At 45.1% G+C, this 22,937-nt stretch overlaps 1 protein-coding gene across 1 annotated transcript in view; it reads left to right on the top strand.

The window, feature by feature from the left end:
• The window catches only part of LOC128302044 (uncharacterized), a 94,194-nt gene that overhangs the window by 15,376 nt on the left and 55,881 nt on the right, over positions 1-22,937 (top strand). The gene's annotated exons all lie outside the window — the stretch shown is intronic.

A 22,937-nucleotide genomic window follows, 5' to 3' on the forward strand; every position in this document is an offset into this window, starting at 1 on the left:
AACGCACCAGTCGGCCCTGTCTTGGAAGCGATTTTTGGAAAATTACCAGCGAAGTTAGTTTATAGCACAAAATCTAATGAAATTGCTAAAAAATTGATCGAAAATATCTTCCTCGGTTATATTAAACATTTGTTTCTATTTGATTAGCTATATCGAATCCGCGTATCTTCGAATCCGTGTATAAGAGGAACCGCGTATCACGGGGACTGCCTGTAGACTTTTTTTCGTACAATTGCTTACAATTTTATTTTGTGTGTTGTTTTATAAACATTATTATAACTAAAGCTGCCTAGAGATTGCTAGATATAATGTCCTTGCATAAAAGGGAAACATTTTCTGTAGAACTTGTAATCATTATTTTGAATGACTGGCCACATATATATATATATATCGATTACACTCAGTGCTTAGTGCTGCGCTGTGCTTTTTATTCCGTATTGTGCTCGTTATCGTTCGTGAGAACATTTTAATCAGAATCGAAATGTATCAACAATTCGCCTGAAAATCAGATTTCGCCGGATAATGAGCGCTTACCACGAAATGATTGGCGAGTGTTTCCCCCTGCTTTATGATCACAATCGCGTTGGGTGAGTAGATTTTGATACAGCGGATTATAGCGTCCCAATCATGTGAATTATTTTCGATGTATCGATGGTTTATGACACACCCGTTCGATGGTTGCAGTCCTTGATCAGCGGGGCAACAAAAATACGATTGAATGTACCGAGCCGCCTGACACTATTACACCGATACAAGTAGCACAGTGTGGCGGGTCCAGCTTGTATGGTGTGGGCGTCAAGTTGGTAGCGTTCCGCGTTTGGGTGGGTTTTATTGCTACCTTCATTAGATTCGGTTCAGTCGAAAGAAAAACAGGAACTGCCACCCATTACACCGTCTGCACGATCTACACCCCATCCGGGAAACTATTCGATGACGCAATGCCGCACGAAGCATTTCCCAGTGGACAGTAACCGTTTTTGGCCTGTTTCTCCCGTGTTCGTTCCCCGTCTTCGTTCCCGTGTCGTGATAAAACCAGGTTGGGCTTCTGGTTCTGCCCACTTCCCCCCGGGTGGCATTGGGGAATTAGTTTCTCGCGTCTTCATTTAGCAATTGCGAAACGAAAGACAAACCAACTTTCTTCCAGCGCACGCAACACAACAGAACATTGGTGTGAATATTGCGGTTGTGTGTCCGTACAAGGACGGGACAGGGAACGAAGTGAAGAGTTTCCGAAGGGTGGCCAAATCCCTTCGACTAAGTATCTCGAATGACGTCGGCAGAAAGTTAGTGGAAATTCTACGAAACAAAAGGGAAAAGAAAAACATAACGACAAACCCCAAAGCCCAAACAATCCGGGGATGGGTGCAAATTCCGCCAGATAAACATAAATCTTCCCTTTTCCCGGTTTCCGCCACCCTGTACCCACCGGTCCGCCTTCTCCCCCTCTCTCTTTACATTTACCGCGGGTCACGGTGGGTTTTATCGTTTTTCGCGGGACCTCAACAACCTCACCTGACTGGCTCGAAGACGCGGGACAAGCACAAAGACTGTTCCTGTACTGTTCTTCACTCGCGCCCCATACACACAATTTTGATGCCGTTGTTCTTACACTTACACCGGCAGCGCAAGTACACGGACACGGTGGCGCATTTACTTCACTCGTAACGGTGGAACGTGATATACGATGGAATGTGCGCTGAAAATAATAAACATAAGCAGCAGCAGCACCAGCAGTACAGAGATAAATTCAGCACAAAACTGCACCCGAAATACCCGAATGGCTCGGCCACGGAACCGGAACATCCGGTTAGGTTGAAAAGGTAAAGGTTAGAATGCTGCGCGCCGCTAAAGCAACCATTTTCCCGCATGCCGTGCGGGGGACGGGACCGAACGGTCAGTTTGCGGGCAGCGAAGAGATGGAAGCTGTCCGAAATGAAATATACTCTATCCGGGAGTGTTTTTTTTCCATTTCTTTTGCCAACCATTTTTGCCGTCTCGTGTCGTTCATTCGCCACCGGACACCTTGACGAGATTCCGTTATGGCTAAGGGGTTTTTCTCCGGTCGGTACGTCGGTCGGAAGAAGCGAAAACGCTGCTTTTCTCACTGATGCGAAAGCAAAACAGAACAACCACGGCCAGCACAGGTGGGAATCGTACGGTGGGCACCGAAAATACGCAAGCAAAAGGTTGATCCTCATTTACATCGATCCGTGCCCTTTTTTTGCTGCTGCTGCTGCTGCTGCTGTTCGTTATATTTGTTTTGTTTTCATCGCCATTCAAAGTGTTCATTGGGTTGGCAAACACAGGAAAAGAATTTCAATTAACGAAATCTATCCAACGAGAACATCTAAAGTGAATTAATTAACTCCGGTGGGAAGAAATCTCATGATAATTTCGGGACAAAACCGTTTAGTTCGCTTCCGGTGTGTGAAATGTTTGGAGAAATTAATTTATTTAATTTATTATGCACAGTACCTATATAACAAAACTCCTACAATAAACAGCTCTCGTACACATCAAAACGTGCAATAAAAACATGCCCTTAATGCACAGACCTTCTGCTAAACTAATAATGTTCCGGGGGGTTTTTTTTTCTTGCAAATCATTCAAGCAAAAACTGTGCCCGGATGTAAAACGATGGCAATGGTTCTGAAGAAGAGCGGGACAAAAAAAAGCCCCCCGCATGCGGCAACCTTTTCTACCAAATATAAAACAGATCACGCATTTTTCTACTCCTAATGCAAGTCTTAGACCCGGAATCTTCAAAAAAGATCTTGTTTTTTTTTTTGGGCGTCTTCCTCCGTTTTCGTTATCCTTCCACCGAGAGGTCGTTTGTGTGTAAAGACGCAAGTTTCTTACACCCCAGTCGCAAAACAGAACTTCATGAAATGAAAATTTATGACTGTTCGTTCTTTTTCCTTCACTTACTTTTGACATCGATTTCATTAGGACACTGCTAGGTAGAGTGAAATCAGGATATAACAAAAAGACGGAAAACATTGAATTTGGAACCGGAAGCAACAGTCAGAGGAGAAACAACAGTTCAGCAACTGTCTCAAAAGCGGGGGAAGAGGGCTGGCTAGATCTGAAGCTGGCACAAGGATTTGCTAGTGACAGGAAAGACAGGCGGAAAAAATACACTCATCTCTCATCGGTGGTGGCACAGTGCCAATGGGTTTTCCACACCCGCCGTACCGATCGTACCGGGAAGTTTTTTGCCAATGGAATCGCCAAAAAAAAAGAACGACGAACGCTTTGCTCCAGATAACGACCGAAAAGCCCCAAAAATCATATCTGTAACTCGTTTAACGCACGTGTACACATCAACGCCGTGTAGAACTGTTACCCCATTCCCGGATCCCGGAAAGGGAACTTCGGTCGGGCACGATCGAATTAGTTTAACCCTCGCCCGGTCGGTTCCGTCAGTCGGTGGCATGCTCTTCCATTAGTCATGTTTTTCTTGCCACCGGCAAAACCAAATGTCAAAACTAGCCGTCTGTTACAATACACTTGCTGCAAAAGCTTGTCCTTCTCTGCACCCCAACAAAAAAAAGGGAAACAGTTCCACCCACAGTCCTACCGGGTCCTATGGAAAAATAAAGCACATCAGCTCGGGATGAAATGGTTGCAAAAACACAACAAAAAAAAAAACAATGGCAATGAAACGATCACATACAATCATAACCACGAGAACGAACCGAAACCAATGGAAAAAAAACAACATACACAGCCATAAAACAGTACGGCCTTATAATGATGGCAAGGAAAGACGCAGCCGGGAAGCGAAACGAAATGATGAAAATGTAAAATATTATCCCGGTGCCGGTGCGAAAGGCACGAGAAATGCCTCTTGAATCCAATTTGTCACCGTAAGTCTCCATGCCTCTATGCGCAACCTGCTACGCACGGATCGGCACTCGAGAAATAGGTCAAACGCGATGTAGTTGTTCTTCGGGGAGTTTCTTTATTATTATGTTTTTATCTACCCGGTTGCGTGGACGCTGTTTTGTTTTTTGTTTTGTGTGTGTGAAAAAGAAAGGTGAAACGAGTTATGACTGGAAATGAATGGAAATATAATAGAGCAGTAGAATCATGTACCACGAACGGGAAATGTAATTAAAATAGCGTCTAAATAATGATGATTCTGGGTAGAAATGTCATTTGAAAATAAGAAAATTGTTAAGTAATGTTTGTGCACTTAAGGAAATATATTCCACAACTGGAATCAGTCATCACCACCATCACCAAGTCCCTTATGGTAAATCCATAAAGTGCGTACGGCAGCATGGAGGAAAACATCGAATTTCACATTACCTCAACGGTCAAGGACTTCGGAATGCTTCTTTGTTACTGATAGAACAACCTCATTGCCTGCCATTGATGGCTTTCCTTTGATATTGAGTCCTTCGTGCGGGAGATTGATCCGGATGAAATTTTGGACCAGTCCCGCGGTGGACCAAGACCAGCGCTCTTAGCAAATACACCACCGGGCCGTGAAGTAATAGTTGCACTAAAATGGCTAGGTTTTCAATGCATTACCATTAGTAACTTACTTATCCGAGTCCTCTCAACCGTTCACGCTCGAGTCTGCCATCGTCTGCCAATTCATTATCCCTGTCTTTCTGGTGGACGCATCAACGCCATCACTCCATCTCAATTTGGGCCTATAGCGCCTTCTCTATCCATGTGGATGACCTAAACGAACTTTACGAGTTAGGTCGTCCGGTGTCATTCCCATGACGTGACCAACTGGAGCATGATAAGTCTAAGTCCGCTATACGACATTGTTCATCATTTGTCCATTGTCCTTTCACACATACGGGGCCAAAAAACTTTCTGAGCATCTTCCTCTCGAACGCGGCTCAGAGGAATTTGTCAGTTTTAGACAAGGTCAATGTCATATAATCTCAGCTTCGGTCGGTTTGACCCACGATTGGTGAAATGTTCTTCGACTTCGAAGGTGCGATCACCTAAACCTCACCCCAGCGCAAATTAGGATTTGTTGGCAGGGTCGTTGGTGGCGGGGGACTTATAGAGGATGGTGCCCATAGTTTTCGCCTCCGAGTCGCGGAACGCCCTCTCCAGCGCTAGGTTGAAGAGTAGACAAGCTCGTCCATCTCCTTGAACCCCCATTTCCATTACCCAGTGGAGGATCAATCCCCTTGGAGGCTCCGGGGCGGAATTATAGTTGAGGCCTCCAATTTTAAAAACGATGCAGGAGAGAAGGGGGACATTGAGGGGACTTGAAATGAGACAAGGCAAAAAGCGCAGTAAGAAGGGGATTACAAAATGAAGTTCGACAAAAGCTCCGTTTTGACAAATTTGTCAGCACCTTCAGACTAAACAAATGTATAGTCAATTATGGCAAACGTATTAGTCGCGTACGCTTATACTCCTCACGCTCTTATGAAGCTTTCGTAACGCTTTTCCAACATACCACACACACACACACACTCACGCAACTGACGCTAAGTTAACTGAATCCAATCATTTTCTGGCACACTTCAATCAGTCGGTTGCTTAGTGTCACTTTTGTTTTGATACGCCGTACGGTCGAGGTAACTAGCCCCTAACGACATCGCTCCAAGTAACGGCGATGACGGTATCAAGTCATTCCAGCAAGGAGTGAGGACTCTTTCTGTTTTTTTTTTGGTTCTTTCTTTCCTTCACCCTGTACAAAACGGGAGCGCCCTGCAGAACGTACGAAAAAACAACGGGGGGGGGGAAATGGTTTTCCCGGGGCCCATTTTCCGTTTCCAATCGTTCGATACGGGGGAAAAATCCACACAGCACCGGTGATAAATTGGATTGTGCAATTTATCGGTTATTTGCCTGGTGGAAATGAGGCTCGGGTTCGTTCGTGTATGCGTTCGTTTTCGTCCGTCGACTTCTCGAGCTAGTGTGCCAGTGGGCACTCAAATCGACGGGGGGAAAAAAAGCAGGGAAGGAATTCAAGAATGTCCATTGTTTCACAGCATTACGGCGAAACTGCGGGAGGGATCGTTTGTTTCAGCACCGTTACGGTGCTGCCTGCTGCCGATCGAACGAAAACCATAAGCTTTTCTCCAGCTACGGTTGTGGATTTCAAAACCATCGCCATAGAGCACCATTGTCAATGACGACATTCACAGCCCATTCGATGGAGATTGGGGGGGGGTGCTTTTATGTTAAGACTATTGCGACAGTTTAATGTGCCCCTTTTTTTCTGTTGGTCCTATTCTTCTCGTTCCTCTCGTCGTATGATATATTTGCTTCGAAGGACTGTGTAGGTAACGACGACCCGAGGTCCCTTTTCTCATCCACTCTGCTGGCTCGTTTGTGTGTGTGTGTGTAAGGGGGGAGTTCTGCTGCCGGGATTCCCGGTATGGTTTGTTACTGGCGAGAATGAAGCACCATGTAAAAAGCTACCGGCAGGGAAGGCCTCTTCGAAGGGCTAAACAAACACAAACGCACAAGATTTATGAGTGTGTTTCTTCTGTCAGGCTATAATCGTTATGTTTTCTTGTCGCCATAAGTAGGTTTTGCACAAAAGGAACACAAACCGGTAAGCTTTTGTTTTGGGGCCAGAATCGGCTGGCGGTAGCGCCACAATGTGTCGGTGTCATTGGGAAAGGAATGTCATTTTCCACGTGCGTCTTTATTCGACTTTTATTGACTCTTTCGGGTGTGGATGATGATTAGAGAAAGAAAATTAAAAAGGGAAAGAGAGACAGAGAGTGTGTGTGTGTGTAAGGGAGAGATTTCTTAGAGGTGATAAAGGTGCTTTTCTATTGCCGTTTAAAACCATTGTTGATTTAGCGAATAAAAATGTTTCGATGGAAGGGAAACAATTTCATTTCATTCCAAGTCTTTTATGACCGAACGTTCCCCCGACTGACTGGATTGATTGCTACCAGGAATGTTAGATTTTGTGTTTCATCTGACTAATTGCACAAAGCGGCTAATGAAAACCGTCGGCTAATAAAACTGATTATATTCAATCAATCAAATACTAAACATTGATGTTTGCAATAGGTGACATGCCGTACAAATAAATCGCTTTCGAAGGGCAGGATAAATATTGTTATGCGAGTGGATTATCCGCCGGCAAATATATGTGACACGTCAAATGACTTGGATTACTCGCATGTATCAAGCTGAACGGCTTTCCAGTTACAAGTTCGCAGAAGGAATGGGCATCGAACTGGTGGTTCCATTATTAAACGACCACAAACATTACGACCATACGAACGGTGGCTAACACGTTGGGCCCGTCCTAGCTGGCATTTACCACTGTGTGGTAAACCAGCGCGCTAATGTAGTACTTCAATAGGTGATGCCTGCCAAATGATGTCCCACAATGATCCTACCCGGAACGGATGTTTTTCTAACCATTGGAAGCTTTCCACTGGTTGTGCGTTAATTGAACACAGAATTTGCGTTCATTCCAATGAAGGATTTGCAATAGCTTTTGAAGTGGCGTTTATTACTCTCTAAACACGAGCGAAAACAAAATTGTAATCGTTCACAATGTTCCAATTATGAATCAAGCACGATTGTGAACTCCTTTTTTTGTGTGGCTTTTTTGTTACAAAAATCCGCATGCGAGTGTGCCTTTCTGTGCCGTAGATGAATAATGCCTTAGGTGGGTCTCATTGTGCGATTGTGCTGAACCGAGGTAGAAAAAAAGAAGGGTCAAAGGAAAGGGCTACACCGAAGTTACACAGAAGGTGCATTAGAAGTCAATCGCGCACTGTGGGTGGGTTGGGCGTTTTGGACATCATTTGCATTTATTGTGTGCACACTGTGCTAGCGATCGTTCAATCCATACCCTTCCCAGAAAATCGGTACGGCTCCAAGCGATCCGGTCGGTGCCGAATTCGGTGAATCGTGCTGATGGATGAACCGACAAAAGCTTGAAGGGTGATACCATCGAACCCTTTACCGATGCCGTAGCAGAACGAGTTGGACGACATAGCGAATGCTCTGTTTAATCTGCTTTCTTTTTTTGCTCCACACTCCTTGCCTGCCTTGTGTTCCATGCGCCAGTCAGCAAGTACGGTAAGTGTTTCGGCGAAAATTGTATTAAATTACGAGAAAAATGCGAGAGACCCTCACGGTACAATGTTATTAAATGATTAACATTGATGAAAGCTTAAAAAAGGATCAACTTTACGGCTCGAATAAACGGTTCACCGAATGGCATATTTTTTTGCAAGGAAAATAAAACATTACAGCTCCTCTGAAGTTAATTAAAACAATTGCATTATCATTTAATCTTATTTCATTTAATTAATAGAAGAAAAAACACAAAAATGTTGCTAACAAATGTATGACATGCACCACCACCCAAAAATCACAGCAATCAACGCAGAAGTATCTACCCCTAAAAGCCCTAGCTCAAATCGTTATCCTTTCCGTGGGGTTTTGCGTTTGATTTGCTTACTGCTTGCTGCCTATACGCTAATCAAATGCTTGAATGTGTTCATTCACTTAAGCAAATTTCACCCGCACACGAATGGCCGCTCCCAAGAAGAAGAAGAAGAACAACGCTCTGAACCACGCACGTAGGAAACAGACCGAACAGACCGAACAGGACTCGCACGAACATTGACAAATGGATGAAGAATCAGCAATGCAAATGGGTTGCGGATTGGGCTGGCAAATGATATGATTAATGTTTGCTCTACACTTCGCATGAAATATGGACAGTGGCCAGTGGTTTTCGTGGGATCGTTCGGTGTCGGCTGTTTGAAATCAGATTTTGAAGAACTTTTCCCATGTTTTTTTGGTGCGTTGTTGTATTGTTGCGGAGGTCGAGAAAATCAGGCGGGATGTGCATGGAAAAGGTTGAACCTGTCGGCGAAATCCCTGACGGTAGAACTGATTCCGTTCCATCAAACTTCCCGATTCCCTGCTGGAAAACCACTGCTAATGTTTGATCATTTGTTGTACTAACTCACGGAGGAATGGCGATGGTGCCGAGCCTTGGCCCGGATTATGGTTTTTGGGTGGATAGGAGGTTTGTTTGTGTGATTTGTTGGGCTTTCGGGGTGCAGTTCGTATGCAAATCACATCGTCGCACGATTGCGCCCAATGATTGACCATCGCAGCGTAACCCGAGCTCGAGCTGTACGCATCGGTTCGTACGGTGGCGTTGTGGTTTGACCACGCTGGATAATACGTTTATCGTGAGCTTCAGAGTTTTTTTTTGGGACGAGCGAAACGATTCGGTTTTTCGGGTGTGCAAATGGGCTTCCAGTCAGTGTGCAATCAGTGTGGCGGTAGGATTTATCGGACCATTCTCGTTCAATTACTGCTTACCACTCGATTCGCGATTGAGAAAGTTCTCGCCGTTTTAAGCAATTTTTAACACGAAGTGAATACCGGGAAGAATAATTTTTACGATGCGAATTCCTGGAAGACTATGCTTTTTAGAACCTTCCGATGGCATAATATTTTTACAACCAAAATGTTTGTTATTCAAATTAATTTTACCTTCGCAATGCTCCCCCTTTGAAAAAGCTTCCTTTGTGTGTAAAGTGAGCAACCCAATTTCCTTTCTCGAGAGAAGACATTTTGCGTTCATTTATTGTGCAACGTTTCAATACCGTACCGTTGATTTAATTTCAATCCTTTAGGAATTTACATTTACATTCTTGCTATAGGGGCCCCGAGCCATGCAAAGCAAATGTGTGTAATCCTACCTGGGCACTTCGAGTGAACGAAACTCCTGCATAATTCCACCGACAAATGTGCGGAGAATATTTATTATCATTCAATCCCGCACCGGAGAGTACTGCTCTGCTCTGCTTGGTCGGTTGTGCACGCAAAACATTCACTTCACCCCGTTGTGAAGTCAATTAACATTCGTACAAATTCCATTTCTATGTGTGAGTTGTTGAGGGCCTTTTTTTTGCTCTCCCTCTGTTCCTATGCCTATGACTTCTTTACTTTCGCTGCACGCGCGCGCTGGGAATGTGGGCAAGTTGTGTTTTCGTGCCCAATGCTTGATATTGCAAGCTACAACGGGAAGGTGAATTCTATCTCCAGCAAAAAACCGAACCTAAAACCACCCCCAGTTTGCGTCCGCTTACTGTCGCTCCTTCTCACTCTCTCTTTGTCCCTTCACAACTCGACTTATTGTAGCTTTTTCCCCAAAAAAAACCTAGGGCTACCGTTCGTAAAGTGACGTTCGTACCTTCACAGTCTGGGGGATGATTGTTTCCGTATTTTTGTCACATAATCTAACCCACCTTCAGATTCTTCCACCGAAAGGGAAGCATTACCCAACCCAAACCTGCCCGGGTGTCGGTGGCTGGTCGAGATTTGGTATGCAACAAACGATGCCCGGTGTCGGAACAGATCTGCAGCATTCGGTTTCCTATTGGCCCAGAAAATTGCCACCGAACACTGAAGCCGGGTGAAGCTTGACCTGAAATTGTTACGGCTGCACCAACACCTCGTGCACCACCGTGTCGATCGGCGGGAAGCTGTCCGGGGGAAAGCGGGGAATGTTGGCATCCTGTTATAAAAAAAAAACAGAAAAACACACGGAGTGAAAGTATTCCGAGTAAGTGTCGAAAAATGGATGGCAACATTCTCGGAATAACTCTATCAAAACGAAATGAGCTTTGAACGATGTCAACCTTGTTATGAGTGGGGAAGCCAGAGGGAAAGTCGATGGGACAAGAGTCGGCACTGCGGTGCAAAACTCGATGGTTAGGCAACTGGCGTTCATTATAAAGCTAGTGTGTGAAAGGCTGGTATTCACAACAGCAAGCAATAAAAAAAGCACACACACAGGATCTCTCACTTAACAGGAAGCTCATCTCGCAGTGTTTCCAGGGTAAAAGCCAGCATGCTTTCGTGCCCATGGCGGATAAAGCGGTACACATCCTGCCAGAAACCCGGACCGTAATGTAAGGCGCCACTGCTACCATTTTACTTCTGTCCGTTCGGTCGACCACGAATGGGACTGAAACAGCTTACTGATCCCTTCTGAAATGGGATGATTCGGGGCAAGAACTCTGTTTGACATGGAGCGAAGAATTGTACGGGACAGCCATTCGAGTACGAGCTGACCGGAGCGTAGCCACCGGGACCGGTTCGCTACGATGCTGACGATGCTGGTGCACCGTTGCAAACGTTGGGTCTGGTTGCGCACACAGGATATTGTGCCGTAAAATGTAAATGATATTTTCATCATCCATAATAGAGGCAGGAAAATGAGATCGTGACGACCATCATCGCTTCGCCAGACACCGATGTCGCACTTGGGTACGGTCTCGCACACGAAACGATGGCGACGATATCCCGGTGTGCTGGCGATGTGGCGCAATATTCTAGCTTGAATCCTACGCTACGCCTTCCACGCTGTGCTGGCGGCAAGAGACGCCTCACTGGTAACGCCCGGGACTCCAGGTGCCGCCGACTGGTTGCGCGACTTTTTTTCTCGCTTTCTAATCCGTCTGTCGAGTATCGGGGCATCGCGGCACGTCCGTCGATAATTATCTGCCATCATTAGCTGGGATGTTGCCAGTGCCGGACAATGAATGAGGAGTAAATGAAAATTAGATTGTTGCCATACTCTAGCCACGGTTGCACGAGCCAGCACGAACTGGACGTTGTAACGAAACTAGGCCAATGTAGGGATTAGTTCGAATGGACGGTATACCGGTTTCGAATGAATTCGGGAAAGTAATAAGACTAGTGATTGAACAATTAATAATAAGAAAGGAAAATTATGTAAAAACTCTGCACAAAGGAAATTATAAATGGAAAGCTTTTTCTTTATCCATCGACTTGTAAGAATTTATGGAAAAATAAAATCAAATAAACGTTAATAAACGTTAATTGAATAATAAATAAACATTAATAAACGTTAATTAAATAACCGATTTTTAAAAAATCGTCGAAAAATAGAAATAAACGTTAAATTAAAAAGCCATTCTTAACTGTTTCATCAACTTCAACTGACTTAAAGCTGCATACAATGGTGAAAGAATTTCGAAGAGTATTCAAGCAAAGTTCGTTACGTGGAGAGAGACTGCACAACCTGTAGAGAGTGCGCACAACCTGGAGAGAGTGCGAGAGTGCGAGAGATCAACTCTCCGCCATGTGAAACATACATCAAACTCCAGAAACTCACATCGAACTTGAAACTCCACTCAACGGAGAGAGAAGTTTGCAGAGGAACCAAGCAAAGTTCGATACGTGAAGTGTGCTAGCAAAAATAAATTTAAAGGTGAAAAAATTAAGAACCTTCACATATCAAATAAAAGGAAAATCTCTCCTCCCCCACCCCTTCCCTCCCTCTTTCACTCTCTCTCGCTCTCTCTCTCTCACCCACACCAATCACCAGTGGATTGATTGTTTACGAGCTTAAATTAGCGAAAGCTTCACCATAAACTGTAGATAACTAGTCCGCCATTTGCGTAGGCCACATGAGTCCCGCATGAGCCACCACCGTTTGTCACGGAAAGCCTTATCGGAACGTGGATAATCTGCCCCGTTTCCTTCTGAGCGCGGGAATCGGGTTCACTACGGATGGATGGCAATTTGCCAAAGTCTTGGACACGAGCGGACGCTCGTACACAGTGAGCCCGTCACGTCGCCAAATAATATTCCGCAAGCAAAAAACAAAACAAAAAAACAAAAGAGGCAACAAACAGCAGCGCGAAAGACAAACACACATGCACGGGACACATCCTGATGGGACCCAGGGCGGTCGGCGTTAACCTAAAGTTGAACGCAGTGAGATGAATGGTTCAACCAGAACGGGGTTTGTTTGGTGCGCGAGACTTGCGTCAGTAGATGCGGGTTTGCGTGCATTAAGTGGGGACATCCTTATCCGGAGGGGGGGAGGGGAGTAAATGGGGAAAATGGGGAAAATAAAAAAGAGGAAAGATAGGAAGCGTCGCTCGCTGTGCTTGTGTGTGCTGTCGGGGTAAGAAAATAGTGGCAAGAAACAAAATACTTCGTCCGGTGCCGCACGATACCCGGTGACTAATGCGTATGCCAGCATCAGCATCATGTGTCCTTGGGAATGGGCTGCGTGTACCGTGGTTTGCATCGTCTTGCAGAGAGCAGCCGGAACTATGGTATGCGCTGTTTTGGTGCTGTCCGTTGCTGTCGCAAAGCGCACGCAGCCTGAAAACCCACCGAAACGTACGAACGGCACTACGTTCCGGTACGTAAAAATGCGACCGAGGGCTGGGTTTTTATCTGCATGACATAAATTTCAGACTACATGCGTTCCCAACCGACCGGTGGTGGTGAGATGTGGCGTGAGAAGGAAAGGAATCCACCGCCTCAATAGACCACCCCCCAAACCTCAATGCATGACGGGTCGGAATCGGTCCGGATCCACTCTTGGAATTAGAAACCCGAAACCATTGGGTCACCTCTCCGAATGTGGTGTGGTTTTAGTAACCCGAAAAAAAGCCCTCCCCTCAAGAACCGTCCTGAGCTTTCGGTTGTTTGCCCTCTTGCTTGTTTTAAACGAACCGACTGGATCATTATTCGGGAGCGGACAAGCTTTTGCGGGCACTCCGTGTGTGCGTGTGGTTTTGTCGAAATTTTGTTTCTATTGCCGAGTCTCGCTACACTGTTACACACTCGAAAACTTCTAGCCGAAGGCAAGGCTTGAGACCATCACCAAACTTCCAGCACCGAAAAAAAGGAACACTGGATAAAGGGAAATAGATTTCGGGTTGATGGGACCAGTCCCGGTCCGGTGGTATAATAGAGAGTACGGGAGATAGTGGGACGTTACAATTTCTGGGACTCGTCTCGGGCCCTTCTCATCCTACGGGGTGCCATAAAGTAAATTATCGATGAGAATTTATTTTTACGACTATCCGGGCTTTACACTTTACCGCCCCTTTTCCCGTTTTCCGTCCCACGCTGCCAGGGGGGCAGGAAAATCACTCCAGTGATTTACTTAATTTTCCGGCAATTGGATTCCATATTTACTGAGCGTTGATTTTGATTGCCAGCAGCCAGTTAGTTTGCTCCCCATTTTTCCATTTTGTTGTAATTCCCTTAGCAAGGGTGCTGGCCCTTTTTATCAGCATAGAGCACGGGATGCAGGTTCGCTGTTTGCAACAATGAGCAGAAACGAAAGCCGGGAACACAAACACGGCCTTCTAATCAAACTGAATCGACGTGCTTTTTTCCCACTCTCTCTCTCTCCCTTTTTTCATCTTTATTTGGTCCTTCCGCTCGATAGTGGGAGCTCGCAGACAACAATCAACGGCTTGCATCCGAAGCTCGTTACGGAGATTCCACGGAAAGAGCAACATGGAAATCCGGTTCAACCGGTTAGGTTCAAAAGAATGACGAACCTCCCCCCCCACTGCATCATATACGTATGGGCCTCTAACGCACACAATTGATGACTGGGGCCATGACTGCCTCGGTGATGGTAATGGGGGAGGGGGGTGGCGTCAGTGATCTTCCATCCTCATGAATTGAGCTGAGCTGATGTCGTTCGTTCCACCGACAGCACTAGAACCGCACCGTACATCACAATCCAGTCCGTCCCTGGTGGAATGTGCCGCCACATTCATCCGCCTGGCGTCCAGGATGAGTTCCTGCTCCTGCTCCGGATTTTCCGCCCACGGTAGCTTATGCCACCGAGCCACCTACCACCGGGGTGGCACCGAAGCTACTGTGAATTGTGCAGTTGATGCGAGTCAGAAACTAATTCCATTTATTCATGTTTGATTGCGAATATGGAAATCAGGAACATTTTGCCATGATTGCAATTTCTGCCATTCAGCCGGACATTCGGCGTCTGTTCTGTGGCTACCGTGCTCCTGCCGTTTTGTCTGTGCCCGTCTCTCCTTCTCTCTCTGTGTGATTCTAATGCAAACTGCACACTTTTCTTTTATTCCCACTGATGATTATCTTCCTGTTGGCATCCTGTGGCGTAATCTCTTTCGCTCGCACGCTCGTTTTTGTGTGGTCCATTAGTTCTTGGACATGGAGATGGCTTGTGTGGAAATCCGTCCCACCACCAACAACAACAACAACGAAAACCATTCCTGTCGGTGCATAATCCAAACGGTGATTAAATGTAAAGTTTCTTTGTGGATGAACTTTTTACTCTAAAAAGCTATTACATCGTTACGGTACGGTGGGTTTCTGATCAGAATTCTAAGACGAAATGAAGAATAAGCTCTTTGAGGGGTTGAGGTTGACTGTGGAACAAGGGAAAAACATTTGAGGATTGGTATCCAATATTACATTTAATTAAAATTCACACTATTAATGAACAAATGTTATTTTTTTTAAATAAAATTGACCTTTTTTTGATTCTTTTTGTTCGTATTTAGGTAATGAAAAGTACCGAAATCTATTAACACTGTTCCTCTTTTCCCCGCTTTGCTTTAGTCACTTTAAAAACTTCAGTAATGAAAACGTTCCACTAACGAATTGTTTTCCTCATTCTTGCTCCACCAGAAACAGCCAAGAATCAGCAGCCAGAAATAAAACTTTCGCAAAATTATTCTAGAATTATTTGGGAACACAAAAACCGAAACCAAAAAAACACACACACAACAAAGCGGAAACATCTTAATCAACCGCCTTGCCGATGCTTACCATGTCCGATGATTAACTGCTTATGCCCCGCAGCGTGCGCTCGGTGCTTTGTGCTAAAATTTTCATTTGCCATTTTGAGTGGCGGCAAACTTTTTTCGAGTGGGAATTGTTTTGCTGGAATGTTTTTTATTTCCCACCAGGAGGTATGTTTGACGCGTGGGAAACGAGGGATTGTGTGTTGCAAAAAAAAAAAAAAAACAAAAAGGAGTGTAAAACCTGGTTTCACATTTCTAAAATTTCTTCATATCTCACTCGCACGTCCAAGTAGCCATGGCGTATCCATTGTTGCGTACCCCGTACCGTACCGCGCTTGCTCTGATCCGGGGGTGTTTTTTTTTCGCCTCACCATTCGACACCATCTCTATAACTGCCCTGCTGCCAGCTGTGCCGTGCCGGATTTGATGGCGAGTTATGATGGTCTTTCCCGTTTTCTTTATGTCTAAATTCCGTTCCACTAACCCGTGGGATATAACCCTTTAACGGTAAGGATGCCGGGCCCGGATCCTGCCTGCCCGGACTGTCGCTCGATGCTGGGCGTTTTGAGAAGCAGTCGCTCATTCTTTGGGTTACCACCAGAGGGAGAGAAGGTTTTTTTCTTCTTTCCCCCCATGTTTCGTGGCCGTTTGGTGAAACCATTAAAGAGCAATGGTTGCAAAGTGTTTGGTGGTGGGTCCCGCTATTCTCACAGCAGAACGCCAACGACTGAGTTTGTGTGTGTGTGTGCGAGAGTGGAAAATCGTGCCAGAACGGAATGATGCGTTTCTGTGAACTCTAAAACCCGGAGCGGAAGGGCAAAGACAGAGCATCTTCCTTGTGCATGGTAAGTGAAAAACGAAAAGCGCACACGAGACTACCGACGGTAATAAAACCGAAAGAAATGATACTTAAGTGCAATGTACTTTTATTATTATTGTTTTATCCTCTGAGCCACTTTTCCCGACCACTCGTAACAAGCTTCACTCGAATGTTGGTCATATAGATTTCTGTTTCCAGGTTTGTGTTTTTTTTTGCCGGTACGGTCCAGTGCCGTTCGCTGCACGAAGCGCCGGGAGGATGAACTGGGTAAGAATAATGGACAGCGTTCTCCTTTGGACATGGTTCGTTGCGACCGGCAAATCGTGAAACGTGGGATGGCAGTGAGCTCGCTGGCCGTACAACTTACAGCTAGAATTATGGTGGCAGCGGCGTCCCGTTTTCGGGTGTTCTTGTCGTCCTTGAGTTTGACTCCTTCCTGTGCAGCGAAGTCAGTCAGGCTGCCGTCTATTGACCACTTACGCCTCACAGTAATGTAGCGAATTGAGTTTTACTTACTTTGGGTAGGATTTCTGTTCGCTAGGCGCCCACAAATTCTGCGCACAATAAAACTCACCCTCGAACCGTTCGAACTAGTCGCGGCATTGCCACTCATTGTATCATTTATTGTGCAAATTAAATAAAAGATCGCACTGGTGGAGAGTTCGTGGAACTGTGTGGCTTGGACGTCTTTTTTTTAGGTTGCGAAGGTCCAGCATTGTTTTTTTGTTGTATTCCGAGTACGCAACCACTCTCCAGGACTGTTTTGGGGGATTAAGATGCTGACGCCATTCGGTCGCAATCTGTCCATTTTGCTGCCTGTCCTGGTACGGGTGGTTCTTCTGAAGGGAAAGAGCGAGCGAGAGAGTTACCCTGATGATTGGTGTTCTTTCCGAGAAGCGCTTGATCACCATCAGCCCCATCGTCGTCGGTAAGGGTCGTTGGTTTTCCGAAAGGTAAAGGGAAAAGACCCGTACCTAAAATAACGGAACATTCTAACCACTGTTTGGTCTAACGAGCTGCTCTCTCACACACACGCAGATGCTCCCTCCTTTCAAGGAGTGTACGCCATTGAGACACACTGTGTTGTGTACAGTGTGGTTCTGGAGTGACTTCGAGGGAAAAAAACGGGAGCCCAACCAGAACTCGAGATTGGCAAGAGTGCTAAGAGGAGGTAACAACAAAAAAATGAGAACGGGCAACAACTTGGAACGATACCAAAACGCCTTATGCTGCGGTTTTCCACCGCCAGTTCCTTTCCCACCCTCGCAACCCTTCTGGCGATGAGCGGAGGGGTTGGCTCTTTTTTTTTGGTTGTTTATTCAGTATCATGTGCAAGTGTGTCTCTGCAGTCGAAAACACACCTTCCCGATGGTGCGATGCAACTCCGGTTTCAAACCCACACGCGAAGCGATGCCTGGGTGCGGCGGGGTTAAGTGGATCAAGCCGGGTGGAAAAGGTAGTGTCGCCCTGGGAGCGCATAAAATTATGTCTCAAACGTCGCCCAGGCCAGACCACCAGCATCACCAGAAACGCTTAACGAGCTCGGGTACGTAGCCAAACCACGTGCCTTTCATAATCCTCTTTCATACCATTTCGGTTCGTGTGTTTCTGTTTCTTTCCTTCTTTCTTTTTTGCCTTGTTGTTGCCTCGCCAGCCTCGGTGTGTCGTTCTGAATTTCGTTTCGCCCGAGGGATGATACGCGGGCTAAAGGAATATAGGTTACGCCGGTGCTCTTTTCTCGTTAACTACCTTTTTATCTGTGTGCACCGTTCGTTGCGTTGTGCGGGATAAGTTACCGTTGGGAGAAAAGCTTTCCCGGGCGGTATCCTCCCACGTTTGCGCTTAAAGCGATGCAAACGATGGCGAAATTAGGCGATCCACCATGAAACTGGCGGTGAAAAGAGCATAATCGTGTTACCCCGTTCGATGCTAAGCGGAACAAAATACTGTTGCCCGGGTTGGGTTTACGTTCATCCGTGGGTGGCGCTTTCGTTAGTGTACTTTCGTTGCATAACATAAAAAGAGCACGCAGTAGAGGCAAATAAAAAAAACAAACTGTTTGGCTTTTTACGCACTTTCATGTAAGCGTATGTGGTTACCGCGTTGTTGCAGTGAATTTTTTTTGCATGCGGAGTGAAGTACTACTTTAAGTACGCTGTTGTGGAAAGAAATTGAACCGTTTGCATGCATATTGGCACACATTATTAGCTTACTCTTCGCTCTGGAATCTTTCTTCTTGTTTCATTTTTTAATTGATGCCATGTGGAAGGATCTTTCTGGGTTGGGTCATTCGGAGTCATTCACTAGATATGATTGGTTCGATTGCAACGCTAATGTGCAACATAATTTTAATTTCAAAAAGGAATTGTTTCAACATCCAAAAATCCTTTAAGTTATTTTTTTTTGTATTATCTTCCAAGAAAATACTAGAAAATCTTAATCACGAATGTGGCAAATAGTGACAGATGATCGGTTGATCGGAGTCGGGTGCGAACGACCCCGGACCCGGAGTTTCCTTTTGAGACTTCAATATAAAACCTCAAATGCCTCAAATTCTAAACATGCTGTAAACCTCCTTAGCACATCCCCAGGGTTTTTTTTTTAAATAAGAACCTATTTCAAGCTAGTCCATTTTGTATGAAACACCTTACTCCAGCCCATGGATCGAGGAATAAAAAGCTCGATTGCTGACAGGATCACTTCTTTCTACTATTTTGAGTATATTATTGGCCCTACTTATACAGCCAAACAATTTTGTGTGCATCGATTTCTTACAAAATAAATCTCTTTTTCTTATTTTTGAGGCCTCCTTACACCTACTGGAATTATTATCACTACTTTTTCACACGATAGGATTGGTCCAAAATCCCACCCAAATCTAACCCTCAAGCAAGGATTGACTATTCGGGTATTCGAGAATATAAAATTACGAAAAACACAGAAATTGCAAACCTAAACTCCTTGAGGTTATTGTTAATAAAAAGATTAAAAAACAAAGATGGTATAAAAATTGTTAATGGAAAAAAATGACTTCATGAATCCCCTCCAACTCATAGGCCTAAACCCGGATTAAACTCCAAAGCTGGAGTTGGAGTACTCCAACAAAGCAAAAAAATGTATTTCACCCCATGGATTCACTGCATGGTAATAGGCATTGGCAATGGCTCTTGCCAGAGTTTGGTTGTCTAAAAAGCTTAATTACTGTCAGAATGTAAGATATTGTATCATGTCTTTAATGAAGAAAGTATCTTCGAAATGTGATGTAGATCATCCCGTGCCCAAATCCTTGTATTTTTCTCGACAGAGATTTTTTTTTACTCGAGAGAAACGGCCAGGGCATATTGCTAAAATCCATGCAATTGTTATTAGTCCTTGAAATTAATAGTTAAATAAAGTAACAGGATCCAGAACTGACCTACTAACTAGTCAGTAACGACTTATTTTTCGCCCAATGAGTGAAAAGAGTATTCTTTTCTCGTTCTGGAAATTATATTTGAATCATAGCGAAATCAAATTAAGCTTTAAACATAAGACGACAAAGAATAGATACTTATTTTATACATGGTTCAACACGGAACTCAAAATCTCATAATTATTTGTTCCAAATGTGGTGCTATTCGTAATATCTGATGGGTCTGACATAATTTAGAAAACGCCATTTTGCAATTTTAATTTTTGTAATTATTTCCCACGCAATGGAAGCAATGCTACGAAAGAAAGGGTACAGAAAATGGGTCACTTTTACATTCCACCGTAACACACTGTTTGAAAACACGACTCAACCGAACGGCAAACCATTCAAAGCAGACAGCAAAACCGGGGATGTAAAAAAAGAATGGGCCACATTTGCGATTCAGATGATGGTTGCGTAAAGTTTTGCTAGATTGAAACGAATAATGCAAGCATGCGGCTTAAGACGATCCACGTAGGCGGTGTTTCGTATTTGCACGCCGGAGTACGCAAGTAATTTCTTAACTTTGCACAAACTTTTCCTACCAACGCGCCAGCCAGCCGGTGTGCGTCTACAAAGCCGGCCTACTTCGGTGGTTCCAGAGAACGATTTTATAACGAGTGCAATATGAAGCACTCGTCTGCGTACCGATATGTACACGTGCGCTCGCGCTCGTTTGTGTATGTGCAGGCGATAGTGAGTTTATGTGTATTTTCATTACTTTCAAAGCCGGTCCTAAAGCCCGAACCCCGTGTAAAGTTTCTAATTGATTTTTTATGTAAATTGCGCCCCAGTATGGGCTTTACCGTGGGCATTCGATTCAGCGTGTGGCTGTGTGCGAAGTTGTGTGTTTAAGCGTATTTGATTGCCGCGTTGCCAAGGACACGACGACCGTATCGGTGAAGTAAATCTGCAAGCGTTAACCGCAATTAGAAGATCGACACCCGCAGAAACCAAGCGACAAGTCGAATGGGCGAATAGAATACCACCCTTCAATAGGTCGGAGCGTACATAATTCTGTGCCAAAATGTCGGAACATTATCACCATCCATCACTCCCGACAGCACGACAGCACGACCGTGTGCCGGAGCGGTGAGCGGTTCGCAAAACTTTTGGCCTGAAAATGTTAACTGGCAAGTCCTTCAATGCCATTGCTGTGGTGACCGTTGTCGTGGATCTAATAAAGGAGCAGAACATTTTGTGGCCAAGTGTGGATAAATCAAAGTCCAACGAAACTTCCCACGGTGTGTTTTCGGAAACAATTTGTTGACCAAACAAGCGCAAAACAATAAGCTGCGGATATAGGGACGGTGGCCGATACATACCGGCTGTTTGTTTGCTTCCTTCCCAAGGGAGCGGAAGGTCAACGAAAAATTTACGAACAAACTTTTTTTGTTCCTGGTGGGAGAGGGAGAGATGTGTAACATCGCCCTGTGGTTTCTGCATGTGTACGTGAGTGTAGAAACATGCGTCGAACAAGGGCAAAGTGGCAAAATTTGTTTATATAAAACAAAAAAGAACCAACACTCAATTTGGGACGATGAGAACAGGAATGTTGCAGGATAATTTCTGGAGTAAATGTTAGAGCCTTTTTTAGGGGTTTTTTCCGTTACAAAAAAAAACACAAGCCTTCTTAAATCTGTCCATTATCTATCCCATTGTCCCATCGCTACAGGTAAAAACCCGGAACTGTTTTGGTAGGACAAACTTTTACCTCTTTATTGCCCATTCTCGTCACCCTTCATCGGTATGCCACGGTCACCGTCCAGTTCGGAGTTCATTTTCCGAAAGGGGTGTTAGGTGGAGTTTTCTCAGCATTTCCCGTCCACATCACACGGCCGGACAAACAAACATCTTTTCCGTTGTTATCATCACCAGGGGTTTTTCCGTTCCAGAGAGGGGCTAATTGTGGGTGTAATATGAGTTTTACTACCATCATTCGGCAATCATTGAGCTGAAAAACGGGGGAATCCTTGGGTTGAATGTCTTCACCGAAAGTGTCCCCGAACGGGAAAGGGGGTCAAGCGTACTAAAACGTGCTCGTAAAGGTGTGCACGCTGGTCATGAAAAAGGAGAGCGAATTTAGTGCTTAGATTTTGTAACTATTTGTAAGCAAATGCATTGTAGCGATAAGCTGTTTCGACGCCGGTTACCTGACGTCATTAAAAGTTACTGTAGAACAACGCAACGGCAAACAGGAATATGAATAGGACTCCGCTCCACTCCGCTGGGTTGATTAGCGTAGTTCCTAACCATGTGCACTGTCTGTACGCGCGCCAGTGTCGTCGGGAAACAATGCATACTACAGTTTGCTTTATTACGGCGATCATTTGTGAAGCTGAACTTTTAATTAACCGGTCGCAACTGGGTGCGCCAACCGTACGGGTCAACACAAAACCGCTCAAAGTTTGACCCACGCACAATCACAGTAATCCTTTCGCCACAACCTTAGCGAAAAGCAGTGGCCAGTTTGTGTGGCGTGTACAAAATGCAGACCGAACATGAAGCGCATCGAGGCCTGATAATGCTACGGCAAAGCTAATTTCAGGCCAACACTCGGGTGACTTTGTGCATTTCCTGGCACAAGCGTGTCGACGGCGAAGCGAAAGGGTCCCACGGGAACGGACGCGGCGGCCCCGGCCGACCGATGAGCGTGTGCATCGGCATTAATTTTGTGCATTATTTGACGGAATTTATATTTTAATGAAAGCTTGTGTTTATTCCACTTCCCCGATCCAAGCTCTTCATCAACACCGGTCGGAGGTTGAGGGGCAGACGGTAAAGCGACGTCGCATAATTATCTCCATGTTAGTTCGGATTCTCGCGTTCCATATTGTGCGCGTGCGGTTGTGCTGTTGACACACAAACACTAAAAAGTAAAATTAAACAACCAAGCACCCGAAATGGCAACCCTAGTCTCCCTACCTAACGCAAGGGAGAAAGATGAGTTTTCCCGTTTTCTAAACAAAAAAAAACACACACACCCACACAACGTTATCATTTTAGCGAGATAATTATAATCTATAATCAAATTTCGACCCACCGCGGCCCTTTTGTTTGGGATCACGGGCCGAGCAGGTAAATACAATGCTTTTTCCCCCCC

The sequence above is a fragment of the Anopheles moucheti genome, chromosome 3 (assembly GCF_943734755.1).
Source record: "Anopheles moucheti chromosome 3, idAnoMoucSN_F20_07, whole genome shotgun sequence".
Taxonomy (NCBI): Eukaryota; Metazoa; Arthropoda; class Insecta; order Diptera; family Culicidae; genus Anopheles; species Anopheles moucheti.